General features: G+C 42.9%; 1 protein-coding gene across 5 annotated transcripts in view; it reads left to right on the top strand.

Annotated features, from left to right (window-relative positions):
- The first annotated feature begins 1,005 nt into the window (after window positions 1-1,005).
- Window positions 1,006-6,000, top strand: part of NUMB (NUMB endocytic adaptor protein) — a 178,203-nt gene continuing 173,208 nt past the window's right edge. For 4 of the 5 annotated variants that reach the window (XM_029238170.1, XM_029238173.1, XM_029238167.1 and 1 more), the window contains exon 1: window positions 1,006-1,098. The gene's annotated coding sequence lies outside the window, so the exon portion shown is untranslated. Of the gene's footprint in view, window positions 1,099-1,145; window positions 1,323-6,000 lie in introns of those variants that run through there. The other variant, XM_029238168.1, reaches the window with a different exon arrangement.

The raw sequence follows: 6,000 nt of genomic DNA, 5'->3' as shown, positions 1-6,000 counted from the left end.
TCTCAAAAGTGTCTACTGTGATTTGTACCCAAATGAGTAAAAATGCAATCATTTATTCTTGTGCATTGTGCCAATATGCGAAAGGAACTGCAGTCTTTCAATGGTCCTAATTTAGACTGCTTAGGAAGAGGAGAGGTTTAGAAAAAAAGACAAGTTTTTAAGTATCTGACACACAACTAGTAGGGCTATTTAAGAACTGCTGAGCATAAAAATCAAGTGGCGGGAGCCGAATTCTCTTGTCCAGAGCATCACAAGGGTAAAATATGGCCCATTTAGTCCAAACTTGCTGTTGGTTGCCCGGTCACTTCGCAGGAGCCCGCCAGGGGTGAGTCTGGAAGCTGGAGAACCCTCAACACGCCACTTCAATTTATTAACTGCAACCAAAGTGGACTGACCTCTGCAAAATAAACGGTTGTGCTTTGCCCTTTAGCATGGAGACTTCTGGAAAGAACGTCAAGGAAACTGGGCATCTTAGGACCTCAAGAAGGGGAAATTTTAATCTGTACACTGCTTTTTTCTCAAGGGGTTGTAAATGATTTTTAAACACAACCTCTGATGTTGCTGTTTTGTAAGTACTACCCTCTGGGTAAGCTAGCAGTGATAAGCTTCTCCTTATAGGGAGGAAGTTGGAGAAAGGGACGAGTTTCCAGAGTACACTCTACCACAAAGAGTTAACCCTTCCCCTCGGACGTGAGCGTCTGCCCCTTGCTTTCTACTGCGCAACCAAACTGTGCCCAAGCTAGAACCAACCATGGCCGTCACATACTTTGCCAATTGACTTAACAGACACTTTCGGCAGCCTATCAGAACTTTGAACTGCCCAACCATCAACCAATTACAACTAAAGCTTGGTCTAGGACGCTCCAGGTCCGGGAGGGGGGGGTAATACCGGGTCAGGAAAAGGGGTGGGAAGGAAGCTTTGACGGACGGGTAAACTAAACCAATAAGAGCAGAGAGCTGCCGCCCCACTACCCAATGGAGAGATAGGAAGTGTGAAGCGGGGTGGGCCTGTTGTCATGGGGGAGGTGGTGGCGCTAGGTGGCTACTGGCGCCCGAGGTAGGGGCAGTGGCACTGGAGTTGGCCGCGGGCAGCGGCAGGTGAGTACTGGTAACGCGGACCTAAGGTCTGGGGGCAGTCGCGGGGCGGAAACTCCAGCTCGGCGCTCCTGAGGCGGAAGCCAGCGGAAGGGGGCCTGGACTGCGGGCCGGGTCGGGCCCCGGTCGGGGCCAGGGCGGGGGCGGCGGCGGCGGCGGCGAGTTCGCGCTGACTGGGCTGGTGGGAGAGCAGCCCGGCTCCTGGCGGCGGAGTTCGTGGTGGCAAGGTAGGCTGGGGCCAGATCCAAGCGGGTCAGGCCGGGAGGTCCCTTGGGACGCTTAGCTGCGCGGGTCTGGGGCACTGCCCGGCGTCCGGTGTGTGAGGGGTAGGTCCTTGGGGAGACGGGGGTGTCTGGGGTCCCAGAGAAAGGGGTGACCCGGGGTGACCGGTTACGACCTGGTCCGCGGGCCAGGTGACTCGGGAATACCCAGGACAGCTTGGGTGCGAGGAGGAAGGGGAACCCGGGAAGCCCGGGAGCGGCCCGAGAGGAGAAAGCTGGGGGGCCGGGAGACTGGGAGTGGCCCGGGTCCGAGGGAGAAGGGAGGCCGAGGGCGGCCGGGGTCTCAGCGAGGGCGTCGAGGAAAGGCAGGGAGGCACCTGAGGATCCTCCTGAGAAAGGCGGCCATCCGAGAGAGGAGCGCTCTTGGGGAGCTTTAGAGTGTCGGACCCGTGGAGACCTTGAATAGCTTGGGGAGGAACGGGAGCGCCCTGCCCCCCACCGCTGGTCTGGGATGGGAAATTCAAGACTGGCCTGGGAACCCCTAGGTCTGAGGGTCCCCAGGAAACTAGGGTTTTGAAAAAAGTTTTGGAGGGGTAGCTCGGGTTTGAGACTGTGGTGAGGGGTTTAGCTGAGGAATGGAAGTTCTCTCAGTTGGGGATAAGTCAAGCAAAATGACACGGGGGTGGGCGGGAGAAGTTGTTTCCTTGTAGGAAGGGAGTGGGAGGTAGGGTGTAGTAGGAGGGAGCGAGAAAGTTGCTCAGGAAGAGACTAGTGGTCTTGTGGAAACTGGCCGGAACAGTAGATATGAGAAAGTAACCCTTAATAGGTTCTAAGGACTTCAGAAATAGTAGAACCTTCAGCTTCATAACACTAAGATGCCATCTAGGACCAGAGAAAGGGTTCTAAAAGCAAGGTTGTGACTTACATTCCAATGCTTTAGAAAAGAAATTTGTTTTAGGACGCGAGCAATAATGTTAGAAAATAAGGACATTGACAATATGGGGAATTTAAAAGGGGAAAAGGGGATAGCTGAACTAAAGGAGTGCGACCGGGGACTTAGAAAGAAGAGAGGCATGAAGAGAACAGGCTTAACTTTCGCCAAATTAGAAATAAATTTGAATTCTAGTTCTACCACTTAGCTTTGACAACTTAACCTCTCTCTGTTTGGAAGTTTCATCTGTGTAATAGGGATAACAATACTTCCTACTTCTTAGGGTTGCTTTTTCACATGAGTTAATATCTGTGGAACTTTTAGAATAGTGACTGGCACAAAGTAAGCACTGTACTGGATTATTAAATGTGTAGAGGATAAAGAAAGTCCTGAATTCTTTAATGCGTTGTTCTCAAACTTTAACTTAAACCAGAATCACCTGGATGGCTTGATAAACTGTAGACTGCTGGCTCCACCCAGAGTTTCTGATTCGGTAGGTCTGGGATGGGGCCTGAGAGTTTGCATTTATCTCAGGTAATGGCTTATGTTGGTCAGGGGAACCACTTGCTTTATTGAAAACAGTAATACTGTAGCAACCTTAAAATACTTGTCTACTCTGCTAGAGACAGGTAGAAGCAAATTGCAAAACAAAGATCCTAATAATGTATAAGGGATGCCGTATTTTAAGCCTGTGTTTTTCAAACTGTGGATCATGATTTATTAGTAATTTATAAAATCAATTTAGTGGGTTAAATTGATTAAAAATAAAATAGAATAAAAATAGAATAGAACAGAATTGACTACCATTGCACGTGGCAAGGAAAAATATTGTTTTGGGAAATTTTGCTCATACATGTGTGTACTAGGTCACAATGTAAAATGTATTTCTTGCATTAAAAAGAGTTTGTAAAACTGTTTTGAGCCATGCAGTGCAGCCAAAGCAGCCCTTCAGTAGGGACATCCAGGTACTGGGTTTATTGTTTATTTATTTTTCTTTTTGTGGTAATTTTATCAGGTGGTGATACATTCTATTAAATTTCTTCAGTTTCTGAATTGGTTTCTCCTGTGTTTGCCTTATCATACATACATTGTGTTGCGCTTCTTTTTAAATACTGAAAATCTTTAACAGGAGGACTAAAGGGAATTTGAGGTAGAGAGGTGAAATTGAGTGGTGTTTCTCAGATGTGGTCCACTTTTGTTTCACTCATGCCCTCTTGTTTACCTTTTCTTTTTTACCAGTATACTGTAAAGCACTGTCTGTATAAAACCTAAGTATACACAGATGTGTTGACAGTAAACAACCAACACAAATAGACTGGTTTGAGATCAGTTCCTGTATAGAAAGTAAGCAAAAACCAAATAAGACACATTTCAAAAGAGAAAAGCAAAAGGGTGTTTCCTTTTTAGAGAGTAAGGAATTCTGAAGTTTTCATGGCCTTAATACAAAATATATAATATAAAAGCATTTTTAAGGGAACCAGATATACTTGTGTATTTTAGATTTCTAGGTTTTTGAAGAGAGAAGACATAGTAATAATGCTCAGATGCACCTGGGATAGAGTTTTAACTACAAAGTAAATAGTTTATTAAGCAGGAGCTTTTGTTTTGATGGTTTTCTCCCTTGAGAATGATCTGGATCTGGCATAGAGTTGTAAATTTAACTTGTTTGAGGGACCCAAATGTAATCTATATACTTATTTTAAGCTATATTAAGAATATATATGTGTGTTTTGTGCTGTTCTTCGTTTGATTTTTCTTCTGTAAGACTAGATGGTTTATATTTAGAAAGAGTTGATTCATGTTTGTTTTAATGGATGTAAGGACAGAGAAAACAGTATTGAAAACTGAAAGAGATTCTTATAGCTCTCTTTAAAATCTTTAATCTAGGGGATTTATAACCCTTTCATTAATGTTTTATGAAATTGTGAAGAAACTTTTGGAGTAGCTTTGCATAAGGATTTTTAGATTTTTTTCTCTCAAAAATAATTTTTAGTTCTACTTCATGTTTTTATTATATTTTTACAAAATTTTAATTTTTGTTTGGAAGACTATGAAACATGTAATTATTTCATTTTTGAGTTGAAAAACATAAGCAGTCTTTTTATAAAACAAATTTACTAATTTTTGTGACAGAGGTTCCAAGGATGAAAGCTTTTGAATTACTTGCTTTGAGTTAAATGTAGTATCCCTACCACCAAAATGGTTAAGTCATTGTACAATTGATGGGCACTTTTGTATAGATCATTCAGTTCTTTTTTTTTTTTTTTTTTTGTGGTATGCAGGCCTCTCACTGTTGTGGCCTCTCCCGCTGCGGAGCACAGGCTCCAGACGCACAGGCTCAGCGGCCATGGCTCACAGGCCTAGCTGCTCTGCGGCATGTGGGATCTTCCCGGACCGGGGCACGAACCCGTGTCCCCTGCATCAGCAGGTGGACTCTCAACCACTGCGCCACCAGGGAAGCCCGATCATTCAGTTCTTTACTAACTGATGGAAGAATGTAAAATCTTAGTAATCGAGTGTGGGAAAAATATAAAATTCATTCGTCATAATTGTGGACATTAACTAGTTTGATTACTTACTTGCTTTTTAATGAATGGACTTTATTCAGTTGACTTATTATTCACCCATAATTTAATCATACTTATCTAGGAATATCTCTGATTGCTCAACCGTTTTTACAGTGAGATTTGTTAATTTGTAGTTGAAAAAATGGTGGTTTTTAAATCCCAGAGAAACTGCTCTTGATGGTACAATTTAGTGAGGCTCATTTTCCAGTTTCAAAGATTATTCAGGTAAATGGTTTTTAAAAGTGGAAGTTCAATTAACACTAGTTCATTAAGTTTATTTTCTATTTCAATAAAGTTTTGTCTTTTACACATCGCTTCTGATCTGCTTTCTCTGCTTCTTTCTCTTCAACTACTCATACAATAAATCCTAATGGAAATGTGCTGCCTGAAAATCTAGTTCTGTGAAAGTACAGAACCCCAACATCTGGTTTTTAGTTTGCTGGGAGAATTCCTTTTATCAGAAAAGGTCCCTTGGTAAACTTATTACCTTAAAAAAAGTCTTTTAATAGAGTACTTGGAAAGCTACATGTTGTTTTTTTTTTAAATAAATAAATTTATTTATTTTTGGCTGTGTTGGGTCTTCGTTTCTGTGCAAGGGCTTTCTCCAGTTGCAGCGAGCGGGGGCCACTCTTCATCGTGGTGCACGGGCCTCTCACTGTCACGGTCTCTTGTTGTGGAGCACAGGCTCCAGACCCGCAGGCTCAGTAGTTGTGGCTCACGGGCCCAGTTGGTCCGCGGCATGTGGGATCCTCCCAGACCAGGGCTCGAACCCGTGTCCCCTGCATTAGCAGGCAGATTCTCAACCACTGCGCCACCAGGGAAGCCCGGAAAGTTACGTTTTATTTTGGACTTGCCAAAATACATGTATTGTGTTTAATAAATTTTGATTTCTATGGAATGGATCTTTAATTCTGCCAGTTTCTGAACTCTGATATATGTTTCCTTGGTGGGGCTAGGGAGAAAGGAAACAGTTGTACTCCTTAAATTTTTTTTGTTATATTATTTTTTATGTTGACATTATGATAAATCCTTTATTTGAAAAGAAATACAATTTTTTGAAAAGAAAGAAAAATTTATTTGCAAAGAAAATTTATATTCAGTAATATAATGTATTGGAAATCTCATTATTAAAGATGGAAATTCTATATAAGGCTTTAGGACGTTTGTTCAGATACGAGACACAGGT

The sequence above is a fragment of the Monodon monoceros genome, unplaced genomic scaffold (assembly GCF_005190385.1).
Source record: "Monodon monoceros isolate NGI ecotype Baffin Bay Population unplaced genomic scaffold, NGI_Narwhal_1 Super_Scaffold_21, whole genome shotgun sequence".
Classification (NCBI taxonomy): Eukaryota; Metazoa; Chordata; class Mammalia; order Artiodactyla; family Monodontidae; genus Monodon; species Monodon monoceros.
This window is presented reverse-complemented; position numbering and strand designations above follow the sequence as displayed.